The sequence below is a fragment of the Pristiophorus japonicus genome, unplaced genomic scaffold (assembly GCF_044704955.1).
Source record: "Pristiophorus japonicus isolate sPriJap1 unplaced genomic scaffold, sPriJap1.hap1 HAP1_SCAFFOLD_383, whole genome shotgun sequence".
NCBI classification, from domain to species: Eukaryota; Metazoa; Chordata; class Chondrichthyes; family Pristiophoridae; genus Pristiophorus; species Pristiophorus japonicus.
Genome location: NW_027253685.1, coordinates 331072 through 355478, shown reverse-complemented (window position 1 = coordinate 355478; position 24407 = coordinate 331072). Strand labels below are relative to the sequence as shown.

Below are 24407 nucleotides of genomic sequence, written 5' to 3'. Positions count from 1 at the left end.
TGTGTGCCACGTTAACAGTGTTGACTCCCTGGTCGTTTGCCGCATTTAAGCCAAGATTTTTGCCATAAATCATTCTGGTCTCTTCCTCCCTTGAGATAATTGTCTGGGCTATCAGTGCCGCCGTTTCCAAGGTCAAGTCTTTGGTCTCAATCAGTTTCCTGAAAACCTGAAGTGCCCGATGCCCTCAATAAAAAAGTCTCGCAGCATCTCCACTCTGCATGCATCTGGGAACTTACATAGGCTCGCCAGTCGCCTGAGATCTGCCACGAAGTCTGGAACGCTTTGCCTTTCTCGCCACCGGTGCATGTAAAACCGGTGTCTCGCCATGTGCATGCTGCTCGCCGGTTTAAGGTGTTCCCCGATCAACTTACTGAGCTCTTCGAACGTCTTGTTACCGGCTTCTTTGGCGCTAGAAGGTCCTTCATCAGGGAGTACATTCTGGATCCACAAACCGTCAGGAGATGAGCCCTGCGTTTGTCGGTCGAATCCTGTTCCAACCATTCCTTAGTGATAAAACTTTGCTGTAGTCTCTCAATAAAGTCATCCAAATCATCACCAACACAGTACCTCTCTTCTGTGCTGCTAGTGGCCATGCTCGCGTGGTTTAAATCTCAGTTTCTCGTCACCAATATGTCCTTACTATATAGTATAAATGCACACGAGGCCCATACTTGAGAAAAGATCACTCTGTGACCAGTTACCTTTATTACCAAGACCTCAAGAGGCAGACAGTGGGTGGAGCTTCCCCTTTTATACTGGAAAGTTCAGGTTAGGAGTGTCTCCCACAAGTTCGCCCCTTGTGGTCAATGTTCTCAAGGTGTACAACTTCGGTCAGCTTATACATGGGTTACAATGACAGTTGAATACATGACAGTACAACACAGTGCTGGGCAGGAATCTGTTGAAAACAGAGCCAGCTAGCCACGAATTTGTTCACGATCCTGCCATCCAATGATTTACAAATGGTACATTAAATGAGTCCACTCTGGGGAGTGCAGACAGAGCCAAGTTCACGGCACCACGGGTGGCTCAGCTGCACAGGGGGACAGGAGGAAGAATGGAAGAGCTATAGTGGGAGGGGATTCAATAGACAGGGGAGCATCCATGCGTTTCTGCCGTCGCAGACATGACTCCAGGATGGTATGATGCCTCCCTGGTGCCAGGGTCAAGGATGTCACCGAGCGGCTGCAGGGCATTTTGGGGGCTGGAAATAGGGTGAACAGCCAGAAGTCATGGTCCATATTAGTACTGTCATCATCATCATCATCATCACAGGCAGTCCCTCGGAATCGAGGAAGACTTTCTTCCACTCCCTGAAGTGAGTTCTTTGGTGGCTGAACAGTCCAATAAGAGAGCCACAGATTCTGTCACAGGTGGACAGATAGTCGTTGAGGGTAAGGGAGGGTGGGACTAGTTTGCCGCACGCTCTTTCCGCTGTCTGCGCTTGATTTCTGTATGCTCTCGGCATTGAGACTCGAGGTGCTCAGCGCCCTCTCAGATGCACTTCCTCCACTTAGGGCGGTCTTGGGCCAGGGACTCCCAGGTGTCAGTTGAATGTTGCACTTCATCACGGAGGCTATGAGGGTGTCCTTGTAGCGTTTCTGCTGCCCACCTTTGGCTCGTTTGCCATGAAGGAGCTCAGAGTAGAGCACTTGCTTTGGGAGTCTCATATCTGGCATGCGGACTATGTGGCCTGCCCAGCGGAGCTGATAGAGTGTGGTCAGTGCTTCAATGCTGGGGATGTTGGCCTGAATGAGGACGCTGACATTGGTGCGTCTGTCCTCCCAGGGGATTTGTAGGATCTTGCGGAGACATCGTTGGTGATATTTCTCCAGCAACTTGAGATGTCTACTGTACATGCTCCATGTCTCTGAGCCATACAGGAGGGAGGGTATCACTACAACCCTGTAGATCATGAGCTTGGTGACAGTTTTGAGGGCCTGGTCTTCGAACACTCTTTTCCTCAGGCGACCGAAGGCTGTACTGGCACACTGGAGGCGGTGTTGGATCTCGTCGTCGATGCCTGCTCTTGTTGATAGGAGGCTCCCGAGATATGGGAAGTGTCCATGGTGTCTAGGGCCGCGCGTGAGTGCTGTGCGGTGAGGACAGGCTGGTGGAGGACCTTTGTCTTACGGATGTTTCACACAGTTTCGATATAATGTATAATACCCTCTAGCTAGGAGGTATAGGGAGCTTTTTTGAGAGAGAGAGTCTGTGAAGGAATATCATCTTAAGCTCCACATGGTTGTCTGAGATCTCCCAAATAAAGTGGCATAAGTTATTGTATAGCCTCGATTGAAAACATCTTTCTACAATTACATGGCCACGATAGTTTATTACTAGACTTGTTCAAGTCTCTGGGCATTTGAACTGTATACATAGAAACATAGAAAATAGATGCAGGAGTAGGCCATTCGGCCCTTCTAGCCTGCACCGCCATTCAATGAGTTCATGGCTGAACATGTAAGTGACAAACTCAAAGTCCTAACCTGTAGCGTGCTATCATGACCACCATGGTGCCAATTCCCGCGCACATTCCTCTCTCACCTCCATTGCACGTGACCGGCGATTTGAAAGCCAACTGGAAAAAATTCAAAACAGCTGTGGGACAGCTATGAAATTATCAGGAACATTGTGGAAAAACCAGACAGAGTTAGGGTTGCAACGTATATCACTGCCATTGGCAGCGATGCCCTCGATGTCCACAATAATCTTCTTTACAAATCAGAGGAAGACAAGCAGGAAATTGAGATTATTTTGAAGCTCTGGGAAGAGACTGTAAAGGTAAAACCAATATCATCTATGAATGGTAGCAGTTTAACAACTGTGTACAAGGGGACGAGCATTTTTTCAGATATCTCGTGAAAGAGAGACAGCTAGCATTGTCATGTGATGTCGGCAATTTGAGGGATGATTTCATCAGAGACCGCATAGTCTGCGGAATATCTGATAACACTCTGCGTAAGAAGCTGTTGCAAGAATCAAGCCGAAAACTGAGGACTGGGAGAAATTTAGAATTCAGCAGAGAAGAACAAAAAGTTTAATTCGGAGGGGGAAAATAGAGAACGAGAGTAAGCTTGCAGAGAACATAAAAACTGACTGTAAAAGCTTCTACAGATACGTGAAGAGAAAAAGATTAGTGAAAACAAATGTAGGTCCCTTGCAGTCAGAATCAGGTGAATTTATAATGGGGAACAAACAAATGGCAGACGAATTGAACAAATACTTTGGTTCTAACTTCACTAAGGAAGACACAAATAATCTTCCGGAAATACTAGGGGACCGAGGGTCTAGCGAGAAGGAGGAACTGAAGGAAATCCTTATTAGTCAGGAAATTGTTGTTCGGGAAATTGATGGGATTGAAGGCAGATAAATCTCCAGGGCCTGATAGTCTGCATTCCAGAGTACTTAAGGAAGTGGCCCTAGAAATAGTGGATGCATTGGTGGTCATTTTCCAACATTCTATAGACTCTGGATCAGTTCCTATGGATTGAACAGCAGCTAATGTAACCCCACTTTTTTAAAAAAGGAGGGAGAGAGAAAACAGGGAATTATAGACCGGTTAGCCTGACATCGGTAGTGAGGAAAATGTTGGGATCAATTATTAAAGATGTAATAGCAGCGCATTTGGAAAGCAGTGACAGGATCAGTCCAAGTCAGCATGGATTTATGAAAGGGAAATCATGCTTGACAAATCTTCTAGAATTTTTTGAGGATGTAACTAGTAGAGTGGACAAGGGAGAACCAGTGGATGTGGTGTATTTGGACTTTCAAAAGGCCTTTGACAAGGTCCCACACAAGAGATTAGTGTGCAAAATTAAAGCACGTGGTATTGGGAGTAATGTATTGACGTGGATAGAGAACTAGTTAACAGACAGGAAGCAAAGAGTAGGAATAAACAGGTCCTTTTCAGAATGGCAGGCAATGACTAGTGGGGTACCGCAAGGTTCAGTGCTGGGACCCCAGCTATTTACAATATATATTAATGATTTAGACGAAGGAATTGAATGTAATATCTCCAAGTTTGCAGATGACACTAAGCTGGGTGGCGGTGTAAGCTGCGAGGAGGATGCTAATAGGCTGCAGGGTGACTTGGACAGGTTAGGTGAGTGGGCAAATGCATGGCAGGTGCAGTATAATGTAGATAAATGTGAGGTTATCCACTTTGGTGGCAAAAACAGGAAGGCAGAATATTATCTGAATGGTGACAGATTAGGAAAAGAGGAGGTGCAATGAGACCTGGGTGTCATGGTTCATCAGTCATTGAAAGTTGGCATGCAGGTACAGCAGGCGGTGAAGGTGGCAAATGATATGTTGGCCTTCATAGCTAGGGGATTTGAGTATAGGAGCAGGGAGGTCTTACTGCAGTTAACAGGGCCTTGGTGAGGCCACACCTTGAATATTGTGTACAGTTTTGGTCTCCTAATCTGAGAAAGGACATTCTTGCTATTGAGGGAGTGCAGCGAAGGTTCACCAGACTGATTCCCGGGATGGCAGGACTGACATAAGAAAGAAAGACTGGATCAACTAAGCTTATATTCACTCAAATCCAGAAGAATGAGAGGGGATCTCATAGAAACACATAAAATTCTGTCGGGATTGGACAGGTTAGATGCAGGAAGAATGTTCCCGATGTTGGGGAAGTCCAGAACCAGGGGTCACAGTCTAAGGATAAGGGGCAAGCCATTTGGGACCGAGATGAGGAGAAACTTCTTCACTCAGAATTGTGAACCTGTGGAATTCTCTACCACAAAAGTTGTTGAGGCCAGTTCGTTTGATATATTCAAAAGGGAGTTAGATGTGGCCGTTACGGCTAAAGGGATCAAGGTGCATGGAGAGAAAGCAGGAATGGGGTACTGAAGTTGCATGATCAGCTATGATCATATTGAATGGTGGTGCAGGCTCGAAGGGCCGAATGGCCTACTCCTGCACCTATTTTCTATGTTTCTATAAATATGTGATGCTCTGTAAAGCTACAGAGGCCACAGGTGCGCAAATGAAATCCATGAAGCTCACTGAAACAGAGTCTGAAGATGTCAAAGCTGTCAGACAGAAATCCCGACCCACGGCAAACTAAATCACTTTTCTCAAAAAAGTGCAGAGTGGATCGAGGCAGAATTCTACACATAACCCTAAAATATAAGGGCAAGCCAAAAGTTCATGCACTATATGAAGAGTTATGATACTGATTTTGAAGTCATGACTGTAAAAATGCTTGGTAAAGTTGTTTGCACAATCAAGAAGAAAGCTGACAGAAAGTATCCTAACAAAGTTATGGCTACCTTCTCCATTAAAGGTCAAATGGTAAAAATGCAAATAGATTGTGGGGCCACATGCAATGTGCGTGAGAACACCAGCGGCAGGAGTGGCAAGCAGCCTTGGGAGCAGCGTGGAGTACTACTGCCTCCGGGAGCAGTGTGAGCGGGTGCAGGAGGGCAACGACAGCGAAGAATGACGTCATCGAGGTCCAGGTCAGTGATTGGAGCGTGGCAGGTACAGCAGGAGTGGCGAGGTCGGGGAGAAGGAGCGGTGAGAGACTGTGGAAGGATGTGATTGGGGCCCAGGAGAGGCGTGAGTTCGGGGCCAGCCCACACTGCGATATGTGCACGCACTAGGTCCATGCAGCAGGGTCTCCAGTCATCTTGGGTAACTGGACCAAGACCTAGCTCTGTCAAGCCCGTGTGGTGGCTGGTGTGCAACGGCCACCCCATGTCAAAAACATCCATGCACAGGCATCTTCCACCCTTCAGGATGTAGTTCAGGTCCTGGAATATTAGGTCCTTCATTGAAACACGTGTGAACTCATCCTTTTTTGGCATGGAAGCAAGTCATCCTCGATACGAGGGGCCGTCTATGATGATGACGATGCTACCTCTTAGATTCTATTATCATTAAGCCTTTAGGTAAGTTTCTGAGACAATACTGTTACTATATGACAACCATGCAACCATTCCAGTGGTAGGGCCTTGTAATGAACTACTGGAAAATACAAAGACAAGCAAAAGTACATGGTGCCCTTTGTGATCATTGAGGGCCAAGGTGCCCTACTGATTGTTGAGCAGTGCGTGAGCCAGCTACAACTGATAAAAGTGCAGCATCAGAATATCACGGTGGTAAATGAACCACGCGAATCGCAAACTACAAACAAGGTAAACATCTCACTAGTGTCAACAACTGATGTCAACAATGTGTATCCGGATGTGTTTAAGGGACTTGGACACATGCCAGGGACAGTTCACCTTGAACTGAATGAATCAGTGACACCAGCTGTAATGCCACCCAGACAGGTGCCAATAGTGATCAAACAAACGCTAAAAGAGGAACTCGATCGTTTGGAAAAATGACAAATCATCACGAAAGTTGTTGAACTGACGGACTGGGTATCCAATCTAGTGACTGTACAAAAACCAAATGGAAAGATATGAATATGCATCGACCCTCAACATCTGAACAATGCCCTGAAACGCGGACACTATCCACTTCCTGTGATCGATGACATCTTGCCCCACAGATGTCAAATGTAAAGGTCTTCACTAAAGCAGGATGCAAGGAGGGTTTCTTGCAATGTGAACTAGACACAGGGTCCTCCTACCTCACGACCTTCCACGCAACAAGCTCACCTGAATATCCACAAAGCAACGGAAAGGTTGAGAACGTGGTTAAGCTCGCAAAGCGGTTAATCAAGACAAAGAAAGACTGTGGTGACCTCTACATGAACATTCTCATTTGGCGAAACACACCAACTGAAGGCCTTGATAGATCGCCAGCACAACGCTTGCTCGGTCGCCACACAAAAACAAACATCCCAATCGCAAATGAACTATTCAAACCAATGCACGACGTCATCATCAACAAAGAAAGGAACCATGCCAAACCAGCACACTACTACAACAAAGGTGCTACAGTACTTCCTACACTGCAGGAAGGAGAAACAGTAAGACTCAAACAAACACGAGACAGCAAAGAGTGGCAAAAAGCTCAGTTTCAGAAACAAGTCGGCATTTGTTCATATCAGGTCATTACAGAAGATGACTATGAGTATCGCAGAAATAGGAAACATCTGAGAAAGAGCGCTGAGACATTCATCGAAACTCCAGAGATCTCAGTGATATTCACACACTATCCGCTGCCAACTAACTCGCGGAACAGCACCTCAACAACACGTGAAAACAGTGATATGTTGCCTGATATTTCCCCTCAGAGCACGGATAAAGGGACTAAAAGCGATCAGTGCAGAGAACACCACTGAAACAACCCGTTTGAGGCGAAGCAACAGAATCTGCACAACACCAAAATACCTGCAGCACTATGTTTGCTAGTGCTGTTGGGGAGGGTTTAAACTAAAAAGACAGGGGGATGGGAATCTATGCAGGGAGGCAGAGGGAAGTAAAAAGGGGGCAGAAGCAAAAGGTAGGAAGGAGAAAAGCAAGAGTGGAGGGCAGAGAAATCGAGGGCCAAAATCAAAAAGGGCCACTTTACAACATAATTCTAAAAGGACAAAAACAAGCCTGAAGGTTCTGAGTCTCAATGCGAGGAGCATTCGTAAAAGGTGGATGAATTGACTGCGCAGATAGCTGTTAACGGATATGAGGTAATTGCGATTACGGAGACATGGCTCCAAGGTAACCAAGGCTGGGATCTCAACATCCAGGATATTCAATATTCAGGAAGGACAGACAGGAAGGAAAAGGAGGTGGGGTAGAGTTAAAGAGGAGATTAACGCAATAGTAAGGAAGGACATTAGTGTGGATGATGGGGAATCTATATGGATAGAGCTGCGAAACACCAAAGGGCAGAAAACGGTAGTGGGAGTTGTGCACAGACCACCAAACAGCAGTAGGGAGTTTGGGGATTGCACCAAACAGGAAATTAGGGACGCGTGCAATAAGGGTACACCAGTTATCATGGGTGACTTTAATCTGCATATTGATTGGGCTAACCAAAGTGGTAGCAATACTGTGGAGGAGAATTTCCTGGAGTGTATTAGGGATGGTTTTCTAGACCAATATGTCGAGGAACCAACTAGAGAGCAGATCATCAGAGATTGGGTTTTGTGTAATGAGAGAGGATTAATTAGCAATCTGGTCGTGCGGGGCCACTTGGGGAAGTGTAATCATAATATGGTAGAATTCTTCATTAAGATGGAGAGTGAGACAGTTAATTCAGAAACTAGGGTCCTGAATTTAAAGAAAGGTAACTTCGACGGTATGAAAAGTGAATTGGCTAGGATAGACTGGAAAATGATACTTAAAGGGTTGACAGTGGATAGGCGATGGCAGACATTTAAATATCACATGGATGGCATAAGAATAAAAGAGGGAAGATGGCTCAACTGTGGCTAACGAGGGAAATTAGGGAAAGTGTTAAATCCATATAAATTGGCCAGAAAAAGCAGCAAACCTGAGGACTGGGAGAAATGTAGAATTCAGCAGAGGAGGATTAAGGGTTTAATTAGGAGGGGGAAAATAGAGTATGAGAGTAAGCTTGCAGGGAACATAAAAACTGACTGCAAAAGCTTCTATAGATATGTGAAGAGAAAAAGATTAGTGTAGGTCCCTTGCAGTCAGAATCAGGGGAATTCAGAATGGGGAACAGAACAAGGAAATGGCAGACCAATTGAACAAATACTTTGGTTCTGTTTTCACGAAGGAAGACACGAATAACCTCCCAAAAATATTAGGCGACCGAGGGTCTATCGAGAAGGGGGAACTGAGGGAAATCCTTATTAGGCAGGAAATCGCGTTAGGGAAATTGAAGGGACTCAACACCAATAAATCCCCAGGGCCTGATAGTCTGCACCCCAGAATACTTAAGGAAGGGCCCTGGAAATAGTACATGCTTTGGTGGTCATTTTCCAACATTCCATGGACTCTGGTTCAGTTCCTATGGACTGGAGGATAGCTAATGTAACCCCACTTTTTAAAAAAGGAGGGAGAGAGAAAACAAGGAATTATAGACATGTTAGCCTGACATCGGTAGTGGGGAAAATTCATCACAGAGACATGGCTCCAGGGTGACCAAGGCTGGGAACTCAACATCCAGGGGTATTCAACATTTAGGAAGGATAGACAGAGAGGAAAAGGAGGCGGGGTGACATTGCTGGTTAAAGAGGAAATTAATGCAATAGTAAGGAAGGACATTATCTGGGATGATGTGGACTCTGTATGGGTGGAGCTACGGAATACCAAAGGGCAGAAAACGCTGGTGGGTGTTGTGTACAGGCCACCAAACCGTAGTAGTGAGGTTGGGGAAAGCATCAAACAAGAAATAAGGGATGCGTGCAATAAAGGTACAGCAGTTATCATGGGCGACTTTAATTTACATATAGATTGGGCTAACTAAACTGGTAGCAATGCGGTAGAGGAGGATTTCCTAGAGTGTATTAGGGAAGATTTTCTTGACCAATATGTCGAGGAACCAACTAGAGAACTGGCCATCCTAGACTGGGTGATGTGTAATGAGAAGGGACTAATTAGCAATCTTGTTGTGCGAGGCCCCTTGGGGAAGAGTGACCATAATATGCTAGAATTTTTTATTAAGATGGAGAGTGACACAGTTAATTCAGAAACTAGGGTCCTGAACTTAAAGAAAGGAAACTTCGAAGGTATGAAAAGTGAATTGGCTAGGATCGACTGGCAAATGATACTTAAAGGGTCGACAGTGGATAGGCAATGGCAAACATTTATAGATCACATGGATGAACTTCAACAGTTGTACATCCCTGTCTGGAGTAAAAATAAAACAGGGAAGGTGGCTCAACCGTGGCTAACAAGGGAAATTAAGGATAGTGTTAGATCCAAGGAAGAGGCATATAAATTGGCCAGAAAAGCAGCAAACCTGAGGACTGGGAGAAATTTAGAATTCAGCAGAGGAGGACAAAGGGTTTAATTAGGAGGGGGAAAATAGAGTAAGCGAGGAAGCTTGCCGGGAACATAAAAACTAACTGCAAAAGCTTCTATAGATATGTGAAGAGAAAAAGATTATTGAAGACAAACGTAGGTCCCTTGCAGTCAGACTCAGGTGAATTAATAATAGGGTACAAAGAAATGGCAGACCAATTGAACAAATACTTTGGTTCTGTCTTCAAGAAGGAAGACACAAATGACCTTCCGGATGTACTAGGGGACCGAGGGTCGAGTGAGAAGGAGGAACTGAAGGATATCCTTATTAGGCGGGAAATTGTGTTAGGGAAATTGATGGGATTGAAGGCCGACAAATCCCCGGGGCCTGATTGCCTGCATCCCAGAGTACTTAAGGAAGTGGCCCTAGAAATAGTGGATGCATTGGTGATCATTTTCCAACAGTCTATCGACTCTGGATCAGTTCCTATGGACTGGAGGGTAGTTAATGTAATACCACTTTTTAAAAAAGGAGGGAGAGAGAAAACAGGTAATTATAGACCGGTTAGCCTGACATCAGTAGTGGGGAAAATGTTGGAATCAATTATTAAGGATGAAATAGCAGCGCATTTGGAAAGCAGTGAGGATCAGTCCAAATCAGCATGGATTTGTGAAAGGGAAATCATGCTTGACGAAACTTCTGGAATTTTTTGGGGATGTAACTAGTAGAGTGGACAAGGGAGAACCAGTGGATACGGTGTATTTGGTCTTTCAAAAGGCCTTTGACAAGGTCCCACAAAAGAGATTGGTGTGCAAAATCAAAGCACATGGTATTGGGGGTAATGTACTGGCATGCATAGAGAATTGGTTGGCAGACAGGAAGCAGAGAGTCGGGATAAACGGGTCCTTTTCGGAATGGGAGGCAGTGACTAGTACAGTGCCGTAGGGTTCAGTGCTGGGACCCCAGCTATTTACAATATACATTAATGATTTGGATGAAGGAATTGAGTGTAATATCTCCAAGTTTGCAGATGACACTAAACTGGGTGGCTGTGTGAGCTGTGAGGAGGATGCTAAGAGGCTGCAGGGTGATTTGGACAGGTTAGGTGAGTGGGCAAATGCATGGCAGATGCAATATAATGTGGATATCCACTTTGGTGGCAAAAACAGGAAGGTAGATTATCTGAATGGTGACAGATTAGCAAAAGGGGAGGTGCAATGGGACCTGGGTGTCATGGTACATCAGTCATTGAAAGCAGGTACAGCAGGGAGTAAAGAAAGCAAATGGCATGCTGGCCTTCATAGCAAGGGGATTTGAGTATAGGAGCAGGGAGGTCTTACTGCAGTTGTACAGGGCCTTGGTGAGACCACACATTGAGTATTATGTGCAGTTTTGGTCTCCTAATCTGAGGAAGGACATTCTTGCTATTGAGGGAGTGCAGCGAAGGTTCATCAGACTGATTCCCGGGATGGCAGGACTGACATATGAAGAAAGACTGGATCGACTAGGCTTATATTCACTGGAATTTAGAAGAATGAGAGGGGATCTCATAGAAACACATAAAATTCTGACGGGATTGGAAAGGTTAGATGCAGAAAGAATGTTTCCAATGTTGGGGAAGTCCAGAACCAGGGGTCACAGTCTAAGGATAAGGGGTAAGCCATCTAGGACCAAGATGAGGAGAAACTTCTTCACTCAGAGAATTGTGAACCTGTGGAATTCTCTACCACAGGAAGTTGTTGAGACCAGTTCATTAGATATTTTCAAAAGGGAGTTAGATGTGGCCCTTACAGCTAAAGGGATCAAAGGGTATGGAGAGAAAGCAGGAATGGGGTCCTGAAGTTGCATGATCAGCCATGATCATATTGAAGGGTGGTGCAGACTCGATGGGCCATATGGCCTTCTCCTGCACCTACTTTCTATGTTTCTAAGTACAGAAATAAGAAATTATGGACACTTGGATAAAGATTTAATAAGACAAGAGTTTTGTTGTGTTTGTTAAACCTGTAGTTGTTTAATACACGTATTCATTAGAAGTTAACTACCCGTTTATATTGAAGCTAACTTTAATACATTTTTGTTTCTTATGAAAGGAAAGGGGTACTAGATAATGTATAGCGCCCTCTGGCTAGGACGTATCAATATAATGTATAGCACCCTTTAGCTCGGAGGTTGAGGGAGCTGTATTGAGAGAGAGAGAGTCTGGGAAGGAACACCATCTTAAGATCCACATGGCTGTCTGAGGTCTCCCAAATAAATAGAGTTAAGTTGAACTCAGTGTTCAAGAGACTATAAAATACAGGTACCAATGGCATTGATAGAAAGAGGGATGAGGTCCTGCAGGCAGAGTTTAGGGAGCTAGGAGAGAGATTAAAAAGCAGAACCTCAAAGGTAGTAATCTCCGGATTACTTCGGTGCCACGAGCTAGTGAGTACAGAAACAGGAGGATAGAGCAGATGAATGTGTGGCTGTAGAGATGTTGCAGGAGGGAGGGCTTCAGATTCTTGGGGCATTGGAACCATTTCTGGGGGAGGTGGAACCTGTACAGGCCGGACGGGTTGCACCTCCACAGAGCCAATATCCTCGCCCGGTTGTTAGTGCTGCTGGGGAGGGTTTGAACTAAGTTGGCAGGGGGATAGGCACCAGGATGTAGCATTAGAAAGGAGAAACAAAGGGCACAAAGGTTTGGGTGAGACAGATAGCATTAGAGGAAGAAATAGTAAGGTGTTAGGTGGGGTCAGACTAAGAGAACACAGGATGGTCTAAGATAGGTTTACAGTCTATGTGTGTGAATGCACGAAGCAGTGAACAAGGTTGGTGAGCTGCAGGCACAAATAGCCACAAGGGAATATGATATCATGTCAATAATTGAGAACTGGCTCTAAAAAGGGCAGGATTGGGTATTAAATATTCCTGGATATTTAGGAAGGAAAGAAGGAAAGATCGGAGGTGGGTGGCAGTGTTGGTTAAGGAGAATGTTACAGTGCTGGACAGAGAGGATGTCCTGGAGGGGTTAAGGACAGAAGCTATTTGGTTAGAGTTGAGAAATAATAGAGGTGCCATTAAAGTACTGGTGTATTTTATAGACCACCAACTAGTGGGAAGGATATAGAGGAGCAAATTTGTAGCCAAATTACAGAGAGATGCAAGAGCTATAGAGCAGTGATAATGGGGGACTTCAACTATCCTAATATAGACTGGGATAGTAATAGTGTAAAGGGCAGAGAGGGGGAGGAATTTCTGAAGTGCATTCAGGAGAACTTTCTTGATCAGTATGTTTCCAGCCCAACGAGGGAGGAGGCATTGCTGGATCTGGTTCTGGGGAATGAGGTAGGTCAAGTGGAGCAAGTGTCAGTAGGGGAACATTTAGGGAACAGTGATCATAGGGTCTAGATTAGCTATGAAAAAGGACAGGGAGCAATCTAGAATAAGAATACTTAATTGGAGGAAGGTCAATTTTAGTGGGATGAGAACGGATCTGGCCCGGGTAAATTGGAATCAAAGATTGGCAGGCAAAACTGTAGAGGAACAATGGGCTGCGTTTAAAGAGGAAATAGTTTGGGTATAGTCTGTCATGAATGTAACCACAATGTAACACCACTGCATTACTGTATACACTCAACCTAGATGCACACCTTGACCACAAGGGATGAACTTGTGGGAGACACTCCTTACCTGATCACTCTGTGACCTTATCCCTAGAATGTGCCTCGTGTGGTTTCATACTGTAGAGTAAGGACTTTACATTGGCGATGAGAAACGGGAACTCACGAGCCACGAGAATGGCCACTGGTAGCACAGAGGAACGGTACTGTGTTGGGAAAGACTGGGACGATTTTGTTGAGAGGCTTCAGCAAAGCTTCGTTACGAAAGAATGGCTGGGGGATGCAGCGGCAGACAAGCGAAGGGTTCATCTCTTGACCAGTTGCGGACCAAAGACATACGCGCTCATGAAGGACTTGCTAGCACCTGAAAAGCCGGCGGACAAAACCTTTGAAGAACTTAGCAAATTGATCGGGGAGCACCTCAAACTGGCGAGTAGCATACATATGGCCCGACACAGATTCTACACCCACCGACATCACGAAGGATAGAGCATACCGGACTTCGTAGCGGACCTCCGGCGTTTGACCAGCCTCTAAGTTCACAGACGCCTGCAGTGGGGAGATGCTAAGGGACTTCTTTATCGAGGGCATCGGTCATGCGGGAATTTTCTGCAAATTAATTGAGACCAAGGATTTGACCTTGGAAGCGGCGGCGTTGATTGCTCAAACTTTCATGGCGGGGAGGAAGAGACAAAAATAATATATGCATGCAATTCTGTCTCTAACGCGGCGATGGATCAGGGAGTTAACATCATCGATGCGACTCAGAGCCCCGCAGGCAGGCAGGGGCAGTCCGAAGCAATAGACCCCAGAGCAGGACTTCAACAGGCTGAACGGACATTCATGCCATCACAGTGGACAATGCGGCCTGGGACCATTAATAGGGTACTTAAGAGCAGTCAAAGGGACAGTCACCGAGGAATGCCTGGCCATCGCCCTCTTGTTCCCAACAATGGAAACTTTAACATGCTGGAGGTGTGGGGGAAAACATTCAGCTAGATCTTGCAGATTTCAACAGTTTGTCTGCAGGAACTGAAATCTCAGTGGCCACTTAGGAAGCCTGCAACCAGACTAATATATGAGGTGGATGGACCAGAAGAGGGTTCTTTGAAGCAGGATGACCTTTGAGGCAAATCGATGGATGCCGACGTGCAGCGGGTCCATGTGGCGAATATTCACAGTTCATACACCAAAACGTCACCAATGATGATGATGATGATGAGGGTTTTATTAAACGGTATCCCAGTACGCATGGAGTTGAACACTGGGGCCAGCCAGTCACTTATGGGCGTTCAGCAATTTGAGAAGCTATGTTCACTTAAAGCCAGTAGACCCAAATTAGCACGTGTTGACACACAATTACAAACTTACACGAAAGAAATCATTCTGGTGCTAGGCAATGTTGGCTGTCACACACAATGGGCTAGTGAATCGGCTACCGCTTTGGATTGTCCCGGGCAATGGTCCCGCGCTGTTGGGGAGGAGCTGGTTAGCCGAGATGAACTGGAAATGGGGGGGATGTTCACGCAATGTCATCTGTGGAGCGAAGTTAGTGCTCACAAGTCTAACAACAATTCGATTCACTATTCCAACCTGGCGTCGGAACTTTCAAAGGCACTAAATTAGTGATATCCATCACCCCGAACGCCAGGCCAATGCACCACAAAGCTGTACATGATGTGGGAAAAGATCGAGAGCGAACTGGACCGGCTGTTGAGAGAGGGCATCATCTCGCCTGTCTAATTCAGCGACTGGGCGAGCCCCATCATTCCCGTCCTAAAAGCGGATGGCTCTGTCAGGATCTGTGGCGACGACAAGGCCACCATCAATCGGGTGTCCCTACAAGATCAATACCCGCTCCCGAGAGCGGAGGACCTTTTCGCCACGCTGGTAGGCGGCAAGCTGTTCACCAAGTTGGACCTCACTTCAGCCTATATGACCCAGGAACTGGCCGACGAATCTAAACTACTGACCACCATCACCACGCACAAGGGACTGTTCGTTTATAACAGGTGTCCGTTTGGCATTCAATCAGCGGGCGCGATTTTTCAACGAAACATGGAAAGCCTGCTTAAATCCATTCCTGGAACAATCATATTCCAGGACGACATCCTCATCACGGGTCGGGACACCGAGGAACACGTCCACAACCTGGAGGAGATGCTACGCCGACTGGACCGAGTAGGCCTGTGACTCAAAAAGTCTAAATGTTTATTCTTAGCTCCTGAGGTTGAGTTTCTGGGCAGGAGGGTTGCTGCAGATGGGATTCGGCCCACCGAATCCAAAACAGAGGCGATTCGACGAGCACACAGGCCCTGCAACACATCGGAGTTGCGTTCATTCCTGGGACTGTTGAACTATTTCGGGAACTTTCTGCTGAACTGGAGCACGTTGTTGGAGCCACTACATGTGCTCCTGCGTAAGGGTTTTGGGGGGACTGTCAGGAATGGGCTTTTGATCGGGCGCAAAACCTATTTTGTTCAAACAAGTTGTTGACTCTGTACGACCCCTGTAAAAAAAATTGGTTCCGACATGTGATGCATCATCCTATGGGGTTGGATGCGTGTTGCAGCAGGGCAATACTGAGGGTCAACTACAACCTGTGGCTTATGCCTCCAGGTCGCTCACTCAAGCAGAACGGGGATATGGTATGGTCGAAAAGGAAGCGCTTGCATGTGTCTACGGTGTAAAAAAAATGCATCAGTACCTATTAGGTAGGAAGTTTGAATTAGAGACGGACCAGAAGCCATTAACATCCCAGTTGTCAGACAGCAAGGCTGTCAATGCCAACGCATCAGCTCGCATACAGCGATGGGCTCTCACGCTGGCTGCTAATGACTACTCCATCCGGCACGGCACTGAAAATTGCGCCGACGCGCGCAGCAGGCTTCCACTGGCCACCACTGGCCACCACTGAGGGGGCAGCGGAGCAAAGCGCCGAGATGGTCATGGCTGTCGATGCCTTTGACTGCGCAGGCTCCCCCATCACAGCCCGCCAGATCAAAATCTGGACAGAGATCCCCTCCTATCTCTGATTAAGAAATGTGTCCTGACTGAGGATTGGGCGCCCGCACATTCAGCAGTCCCTGAGGAGGTCAGATCGTTCCACAGACGGATGGATGAGGTCTCCATCCAAGCCGACTGCCTACTATGGGGTAGCCAGGTAGTTATGTCCCAGAAGGGCAGGGAGGCATTCATCAGGGAACTCCACAACGAGCACCCAGGCATTGTGCTGATGAAGGCCATTGCCCGGTCACACGTTTGGTGGCCTGGAATTGATTCAGACCTGGAACACTGTGTTCACAGGTGCACGACGTGTGCCCAGCTGGGTAATGCCCCTAGGGAGGCCCCGCTCAGCCCATGGCCCTGGCCCACCAGGCCATGGTCATGCATTCATGTTGCCTACGCGGGCCCATTCATGGGTAAGATGTTCCTTATTGTGGTAGATGCATACTCGAAATGGATCGAATTTTTTTTTTTTTTTAATTCGTAGCCAATCGTTCCAATTCTTTGTCAAATCACAAACGCCAGAGGTCACCTTGGGCCCATTCAAGGATCACTCTGCGCCAATGCTCTTAGCCAAAAGGCCTAGAGCCACTGCACCGTTCCTGGAAGTACTGCAATACCAGGTTCGTGCCATGGAGGTGGATGGGTCAGGTCCCCCACACACCTCCGTGGAGGTGGATGGGTCAAGCCACCCCACCCACCTCCTATTTCCAAAAAAGCAAGCATATACCTTCCTGATCCAGGGAGAACCACCTTGGGGTTATGGTGATTACTCCCCTGTCAGGTCAGTTACGCATGATCTTAGCCAAAAGGCCGAGAAGCGATGGATCGAATGCATCATTCTGAATTCATGCACATCATCCACCACCGTGGAAAGCCTACATGCGATCTTTGCAACCCATGGCTTGCCGGACATTCTGGTTAGTGATAATGGCCCATGCTTCACAAGCCACGAATTCCAAGAGTTTATGTCGGGCAATGGCATCAACCACATCAAGCTGGCCTCCAATGGCCAGGCAGAACGTGCGGTCCAAATCATTAAGCAAGGTATGCTCAGGATTCAAGGGCCCTCCCTGCAATGCCGCCTATCTCGCCTCCTGCTGGCCTATAGATCCCGACCGCACTCACTCACAGGGGTCCCGCCCGCAGAGCTACTAATGAAACAGACACTCAAAACTCGGTTGTCCCTCATTCACCCAGTCCTGACCGACATAGTTGAGGGCAAGCGCAAGTCACAAAACGAGTACCATGACCGTAATGCGAGGGGGAGATGTATATAGATAAATGATCCTGTATTCATCCTCAATCACGCCATGGGGCCCAAATGGCTTGAGGGCACTGTAATTGACAAAGAGGGGAATAGGGTCATCGTGGTAAAACTCAACAATGGTCAGATATGCCATAAGCATCTGGACCAAGTAAAAAAAAAGGTTCAGCATCGACACGGAGGAACCTGAAGAAGACCATGAGATGAAGCTCACAACACCGCCAGTGAACGAGCAACAAGAGCAATCAGAAGAATGCACAATCCCTGCGGTCAGCCCGGACAGGCCGGAATCATCACAGGTGACGGACACTCAAGTCAGTGTCCATCAACCAGAGCCCCAACTGCGGCGCTCCACGAGGGAGTGTAGACCACCTGAAAGACTAAACCTATGATTCCAGTAAGACTTTGTGGGGGAGGTGATGTCATGTATGTAACACCACTGTATTACTGTATACACTCAACCTAGATGCACACCTTGACCACAAGGGGTGAACTTGTGGGAGACACTCCTTACCTGATCACTCAGGTATAAAAAGGGAGGTCCCACACAGGGTCACTGTCTTTAGAGTCCTGTGAATAAAGAATTAAGGTCACAGAGTGACCTTGTCCCCAGAATGTGCCTCGTGTGGTTTCGTACTGTAGAGTAAGGACTTTACACAGTCGAGGAACATTCCCACTAGGGGGGAAGGTAGGGCAACTAAAGTCAGAGCTCCCTGGATGACAAAAGAAATCGAGAGTAAGATGTAGCAGAAAGGGCGGGTATGACAGATGTCAGGTTGTAAATACATCTGAGAATCAGGAAGTTCAGAGGAGAAGTGAAAAAAGAAAATAAGAGGGACAAAGAGAGGGTAGGAGAATAAAATGGCAGCCAACATAAAAGGTAATCCAAGTGTTCTATCGGCTTCTAAATAGTAAATGGGCGGTGAGAGGAGGGGTGGGGCCGATTCGGGACCAAAAAGACCCACGCATGGAGGCAGAGGGTATGGCTGAGGGACTAAATGAGAACTTTGTATCTGTCTTCACCAAATGCAGTGCCATAGACATAGTAAAGGAGAAGGAAAAGGAGATACTGGATGGGATAAAATTGATAAAGAGGTAGTAGAAAGGCTGGCTGTATTTAAAGTCGATAAGTCACCAGCACCAGGTGGGTCGTTGAGGGAAGAGAAGGAAGAAATCGTGGAAGTATTGCCCATAATCTTCCAATCCTCCTTAGAAACGGGGGTGGTGCCAGAGAGCTGGAGAATTGCAAATGTTACACCCTTGTTTAAAATAGGGTGCAAAGATAAATCCAGTAACTACCAGCCGGTCAGTTTTACCTCGGCAGTAGGGAAGCTTTTAGAAACAATAATCAGAGACAAAATTAATAGTCACTTGGACAAGCGTGGATTAATTAAGGAAAGCCAGCATGGATTTGTTAAAGGCAAATCGTGTTTAACCAATTTGATCAGAGTTTTTTTGTGAGGTAACAGAGAGGGTCGATGAGGGCAATGCGGTTGACGTGGTGTACATAGATTTCCTAAAGGCATTAAACAAAATGCAACATAATAGACTTGCAGCAAAGTTGAAGCCCATGGAATAAAAGGGACAGTGGCAGCATGGATACGGAATTGGCTCAGTGACAGGAAACAGAGAGTAGTGGTGAACGGTTGTTTCTCAGACTGGAGGAATGTATACAGTGATATTCCCCAGAGGTCGGTACTGGGACCATTGCTTTTCTTGATATATATTAATGACTTGGAAGAGGGTGTACAGGGCACAATTTCAAAATTTGCAGATGACACAAAACTTGGACGTATAGTGAACAGTATCCTGACGGGAGGGTTTGCTAGTGCTATTGCGGAGGATTTAAACTAGCTTAGCAGGAGGATAGAAACCGGTGAATAGATTCAGTGGGGAGAGAAGCAAAGCTGGATTTGAGCAGCAAAGTAGAAGTAGAAAGTGAATTCGGAAGACAGAGGAAACAAGGGCTAGAAAATAGACCACAAAATGGTATATACTTCAATGCAAGGAGTATAGTGAATAAGGCAGATGAGCTGAGAACACAGATAGACACTTGGGAGTACGATATTATAGCTATTGCTGAGATGATATTTCAGCTATTGCTGAAAGAAGGGCAGGTATGGTAGCTCAACATTCCTGGTTACAGGATTTTCAGACGGGATAGAGAGGGGGGGTAAAAAAGGAGGGGGGTAAAAAGAAGAGGGGTAAAAAAGGTGGGAGGGTCACAGTATTGATTAAAGAAACAATTACAGCTGTGAGAAGGGATGATATGTTATAGGGGACATCAAACGAGGCCATATGGGTTGAATTGAAGAACAAAAAAGGAGCGATTACACTGCTGGGAGTGTACTATAGACTTCCAAACAGTCAGAGGGAATTAGAAGAATAAATATGTGGGCAAATTGCTGCGAAGTGCAAAAGCTATAGAGCTGTAATAGTGGGGGATTTCAACCACCCTAATATAAGCTGGGAAAAAAAGTAGTGTGAATGGTAGAGAGGGAGCAGAATTCCTAAAATGCATTCAGGTGAACTTTTTTAGCCAGTATGTAACAAGCCCAACAAGGGAGGGGGCGGTTCTGGACTTGGTTTTGGGGAATGAAGCTGGGCAGATGGAAGGGGCAACAGTGGGAGAGCATTTTGGTGCTAGTGATCATAATTTAGTAAGACTTAGGGTAGTTATGGAAAAGGACAAAGGTGGACCAGGAATAAAAGTTCTCATTTGGGGTAAAGCCAATTTTGCTGAGCGGAGATGGGATTTGGCCAAGGTGGACTGGAAACAGCTACTTGATGGTAAATCAGTATCAGATCAGTGGGAGGCATTCAAGGAGGAGATCCTGAAGGTACAGAGCAAGTTTGTTCATAAGTCAGCCCTTTCATTTCAGGAATCAACCTAGTGAACCTTCTCTGAACTGCCTCCAATGCAAGTATATCCCTCCTTAAATAAAGGAGACCAAAACTGTACGCAGTACTCCAGGTGTGGCCTCACCAATACCATGTACAGTTGTAGCAGGACTTCTCTGCTTTTATACTCTATCCCCCTTGCAATAAAGGGCAACATTCCATTTGCCTTTCTGATTACTTGCTGTACCTGCATACTAACTTTGTGTTTCATGCACAGGGACCCCCAGGTCTATATCCCTTTGCAGATTTTTTGTGTCCTCCTCACAATTTGCTTTCCCACCCATCTTTGTATCATCAGCAAACTTGGCTACATTACACTCAGTCCCTTCATCCAAATCATTAATGTAGATTGTAAATAGTTGAGGCCCCAGCACCGATACCTGTGGCACCCCACTAGTTACTGTTTGCCAACTGGAAAATGACCCATTTATCCCGACTCTCTGTTTTCTGTTAGTTAGCCAATCCTCTATCCATGCTAATAATATTACCCCCAACCCCGTGAACTTTTATCTTGTGCAGTAACCTTTTATGTGCACGTTATCGAATGCCTTCTGGAGATCCAAATACACCACATCCACTGGTTTCCCCCTTATCCATCCTGTTTGTTACATCCTCAAAGAACTCCAGCAAACTTGTCCAACATGATTTCCCTTTCATAAAACCATGCTGACTCTGTTTGATTGAATCATGCTTTTCCAAATGTCCTGCTGCTGCTTCCTTAATAATGGACTCCAGCAATTTCCCAACGACAGATGTTAGGCTAACTGGTCTATAGTTTCCTGCTTTCTGTTAGCCTCCTTTTTTAAATAGGGGCGTTATATTTGCGGTTTTCCAATCTGCTGGGACCTCCCCAGAATCTAGGGAATTTTGGTCAATTACAACCAATGCATCCACTATCCCTGCAGCCACTTCTTTTAAGACCCGAGGATGCAAGCCAGCCGGTCCAGGGGACTTGTCCGCCTTTAGTCCCATTATTTTACTAAATACTTCTTTATTGGCCTTCTCCTTATCCTGAGACTATGCACCCTAGTTCTAGACAGTCCAGGCAGGGGAAACAACCTCTCGGCATCTACCCTCTCAATCGCCCTCCCAATCTTCGATATTTCAATGAGTTGTGTAGGTTGGCACCAAGGGCTACTGGGAAATGAGAAAGGGAAGGGAAGAAGCAAACAAAGTCGACCAACACAGACACAAATCACTATCCTACATGAAAAACAACTTTCAAAATGAACAGGTTAAACGCTCGCAGAGTTCCTCGGATTGATGTTCTGAAATTTGAATGTATTGGGTCTCCTCACCTGTCCACCTCCATCTACTCCAACAACATTCTCCTCTAGTTATCATAGATTTCCCAACTGGAATTACAACCAGAGGTACTTTGAGCCAACTGATAGACCTTGGCAACAGGAGCACAGTAAAGTCAATAGCAATAACAACAACTTGTATTTTTATAGCACCTTTCATTCAAGGCGCTTCACAGGAGTATTATAAGTCAAAGAATTTGATACCGAGGCGCATAAGGAGAAATTAGGGCAGAAGACCTGAAGCTTGGTCAAAGAGGTAGTTTTTAAGGAGCGTCTTGAAGGAGGAAAGAGGAGGGAAAGCCAGTCGGGTGATGTTACAGAAGTGGAAATAGGTGATCTTAGTTATGCTGTGGATATATGATTGAAAGCTTATTTCAAGGTCAAATATGACACCAAGGTTGCGAACCGTCTGGTTCAGCCTCAGATAGGAGTTGGGGAGAGGGATGGAGTCAGTGTCTAGGGAACGGAGTTTGTGGCGGGGACCGAAAACAATGGCTTCAGTCTTCGTAATATTCAATTGGAAAAAATTTCTGCTCATCCAGAACTGGATGTCGGACAAGAAGTCTGACAAGTTAAAAACAATATGGTTGAGAGAAGTGGTAGTGAGGTAGAGCTGGGTGTCACCAGCGTACATGTGGAACTGTTGCTGTGTTTTCAGATGATGTCGCCAAGGGGCAACATGTAGATGAGAAATAGGAGGGAGCTAAGGATAGATCCTTGGGGGACACCAGAGGTAAAGATGTGGGGGTGGGAAGAGAAGCCGTTACAGGTGATTCTCTGGCTACAATTAGATAGATAGGAATGGAACCAGGCGAGTGCAGTCCCACCCAGCTGGACGATGGTGGAGAGGCGTTGGAGGAGAATGGAATGGTCAATCATGTCAAAGGCTGCAGGCAAGTACAGAAGGACGAGGAGGGATAGTTTACCTTTGTCACAGTCACAAAGGATGTCATTTGTGACTTTGATGAGAGCCGTTTCGATACTGTGGCAGGGACGGAAATCGGATTGGAGGGATTCAAACATGGAATCGCGAGGAAGACGGGCACGGATTTGGGAGGCGACAGCACAATCAAGGATTTGGAGATGAAAAGGAGGTTGGAGATGGGCGGTAGTTTGCAAGGACGGAGGGGGCGAGGGTGCTTTTTTGAGGAGAGGGGTGATGACAGCAGATTTGAGGGAGAGGGGGACAGTACCTGAGGAGAGAGAACAGTTAGCAATGTCGGCTAATATGGGAGCCAGAAAAGGAAGTTGGGTCAAGGGAGCAGGAAGTGGGTCTCATGGACAGAATGAGCTCAGAAATGAGGGGAGATCGGAGAGAAGCTGGAGAAAGATGTGAGGTCGGGGCTGGGGCAGGGGGAATCGTTAGAGAAAGTTTGGCCCAGTGGGCGAGGGGAAGGGAGGGAAGAGGCAGCTGAACGGATGGTCTTCATCTTTGTCTCTAAGAAGTCTATGAGCTCCTCACACTTATTGTCGAAAGAGGTGAGGGTGGAGACTGGGGAGAAGGGTTTAAAAAGATGGTTAGCAGTGGAGAATAGAAGCCGGGGTTTATCTTTACATTCCAGAATGATTCTGGAATAGTGAGCGATTTTAGCAGGTGAGAGCAGGACCCAATAATGCTTTACATGGTCCAGCCAGATTTGGTGGTGAATGGCTAAACCACTTGTCCACCACATCCATTCAAGTCTGTGCCCCTTGGACTTAAGGGAGCGAAGTTCAGGGCTGTACCAGGGGGAATGACCAGGGTGAGAGAGTTTTAACAGGAACTAGGGCATCAAAGGTGGTGGTTGAGCAGATTGGTAGCTGCAGAAATGTCATGGTGAATGGAGGGCCAAAGGCTGGACAGTTGGGAGTTGATAATTGCAGTTGTAAGAGAGTCGGGAGAGAGTTTTTTCCAGGGGCGTACACTGGAGGTAGGGTGCAAGGGGGAATGTATATAGACAGCGATACAAGGAAGTGGTCGGAGATGGCCTTATCTGCGATTGACCGATGGGAGTAGCAAGGCCACAAGAGATGGCAAGGTCGAGGGGTTGGCTGTGAATATGATTTGGGGAGTTTACATGGAGGGAGAGATTAAGGGAGGATAGGAGGCTGGTGAACTCAGAGGAGTGAGCACGATGAATTGAGATGGAGGTTGAAATCACCAAGGATGAACAGTCATTCAGTGCAGAGGCTGAGGGAGGAAAGCAGTGAAGATATCTCAGTGAGAACATTTTTATGGCACTTGGGTGGGCAATAGAGAACGAGGATTTTAAATGTGAGGCGAGAGGGGTGGAGTAATGTGAGCTGTTCAAAGGCGGAGACAGTGTCGGAAGAGTAGGGGGCAGACCAAGGTGTGATTTGGTGATGAGAGTGTCACAGCCACCACGGCGGTCTGGGTGGAGCAAGTGGTGGAAGGTATAGCCAGACGGGGAGGCTTCATTTAAGGGTAAGTTGTCATCGTCCCTCAGCCAGGTTTCTGTCAGGGCCATGATGTCGATGCAATCA

The 24407-nt window shown here is 46.4% G+C and overlaps 1 protein-coding gene and 1 pseudogene across 1 annotated transcript in view; both read right to left on the bottom strand.

Moving 5' to 3' along the window:
- LOC139250506 (zinc finger protein DPF3-like) overlaps positions 1 to 24407 on the bottom strand; it is a 214377-nt gene that overhangs the window by 39287 nt on the left and 150683 nt on the right. The gene's annotated exons all lie outside the window — the stretch shown is intronic.
- LOC139250507 (U2 spliceosomal RNA) lies at positions 17038 to 17276 on the bottom strand (annotated as a pseudogene).